Source organism: Durio zibethinus, chromosome 16, assembly GCF_047325235.1.
Source record: "Durio zibethinus cultivar Kanyao isolate XHJ-2024 chromosome 16, ASM4732523v1, whole genome shotgun sequence".
NCBI lineage: Eukaryota > Viridiplantae > Streptophyta > Magnoliopsida > Malvales > Malvaceae > Durio > Durio zibethinus.
Genome location: NC_143177.1, coordinates 3,824,225 through 3,826,080, shown reverse-complemented (window position 1 = coordinate 3,826,080; position 1,856 = coordinate 3,824,225). Strand labels below are relative to the sequence as shown.

The following is a 1,856-nucleotide window of genomic DNA, read 5'->3' as shown; positions in this document are numbered from 1 at the left end:
TTTTCTCAGACTGGGAAATTTTGAAACCAACAATTATAGATAATATCTTGCGTGGTTCTAAGCTCTTGCATGCGTCACAACTCCAACTCAATTTTCTTTTTTTTCTGTTTTGTAAGTCACACATTTTGTGCTTCCAAGGAAGTATTTTTTAAGGTAAGGTATTAAGTTAGCTGCAAAAGTGTATGCAATCTTTGTAATTTTTTTCTTTAGTAGAAGGCATGGTCTAAAATTTCGAGTTGATGGGGAAGGATCCAACTAGCCAAAAACGCTCACGTTTGTTGGCTTTGCGGGTGGTTCAAGTACAGTCTCCATGTACTAGTGTCACTGATCTTATTTGATAAGCGAACGGAGCGATTTTGGACTTATAAATCATAGGTTTTCTTCATCTAATAAAAATTGGGTTGAAAACGTGGATCCATTACAAATGGTATCAGAGTAGACTTAATTTTTCACTGATGTAGGTCTGAATTAAGGTGGATCCCTCTTTTGCGAGTGAAAGAGTCAAAGCGACAAGAGTGTTGCATAATTTTATCGGAGAGAAAGAGAATATTACGAATCCCACGGCAAGAAAAGGGGTGGTCTTCAGCTAATAAAACATGGTTCTTTCTCCACTTAATAAGTATGTTTTTTCGATTGGAAAAGTTGACCCATGATATTAGGAGCGAGCCAGGGAGAAGCCTAGAACTAATTTTATCAGAGTAGACAAGATTTGAACTCAGAATTCTAGAGTTTAATAAGCTGAGCTGAACGATCAATACGTTAACAGGCTTGAGCCAAATGAGAAAAGAGTGTATTTGCTCATTTAATAACATGTACCTGGTGTTGATGAGCTGCTTGGTGTGTCATCTGAACTACCTGGTAAATTTTGAGGAGAAGCAGCTGGAGAGCCTGAAGGAGATATTGCAGTTGCAGGTCCATCAGCGGCTAGCCAAAAATTAAAGCATCAAACTCTAAATTATATAGCTCAAATATGAGATGTTGTATTAAAAGTTAACATTTTTTGCTTTTTACCATTGCACCCGCTAACAGGTGGAGTTTTGACACTGCAAAGAGCAGGGAGTGCAAGAGCAAGTGTCTGGTTAATTGACACACCCAGTGATGCACCCCCGCCATTAAGAGCCATGCACAGGCACCGCGGCTGTGATTGAACAATATTAGCAAGCTGTGAGCAGCATGAAGCAGATGGAGTGGGGGAGCTTCCAGTCACATAATTAAGGCATGGAGCCATGGTGATTAGCACACTGGTACAATCTGATGATTCAGCCATGGTTCTCGCCCAAAGCATGGTTACCAAGACCATGACTAGACCCTGCAGGTTTATCTTCCTTGAAGCCATTTGACTAAGATAGAAAAGATGCCTGCCAAAGTAGTAGATTCTGTAGTTTGAGTTGGATTCTAATGTATAGGAAAGGGGAGTGATTTATATAGAAATGACTCTTTGGATTATCGGTAAGAAGAAACTCTCGAATTAAGGCTTATTGGTAAACTAAAACATACAATCTGAGGTAAGCTTTATAAATCTTGGAATGATGTTAGAATTGAAAATGACCTTTGGATTCAATCAACAGACGAAGTCAGGTAACCTAATACCACAAATTTAACACCATGACAAGGATTAAATAGTAGTATTTGACACTTGATACACAATTACTTTTGGCCATTGATTGCAGTTATAAGTCGCCCCTCAAACTAAGATACAGATAATTCTAGCAAACGAGCAAACACCTTTTTACATGGTCAATCTAATCGTTCCTGTTCGGATACAGTGAAGAAAATCGAGCTGACAAACGGCTGGGTCATTTCGAGTGGAATTGAGCTATTTCGAGTCGGTTTATCTTGGTTAAGAAAAAATCATA

The 1,856-nt window shown here is 38.8% G+C and overlaps 1 pseudogene across 1 annotated transcript; it reads right to left on the bottom strand.

The window, feature by feature from the left end:
* Window positions 1-802: 802 nt before the first annotated feature.
* On the bottom strand, window positions 803-1,486 carry LOC111298260 (non-specific lipid transfer protein GPI-anchored 5 pseudogene; annotated as a pseudogene). The gene is made up of 2 exons (XR_016328857.1): window positions 1,012-1,486; window positions 803-924 (listed from the first exon to the last, which is right to left on the bottom strand). The product of XR_016328857.1 is annotated as a non-specific lipid transfer protein GPI-anchored 5 pseudogene (transcript).
* Window positions 1,487-1,856: the final 370 nt, after the last annotated feature.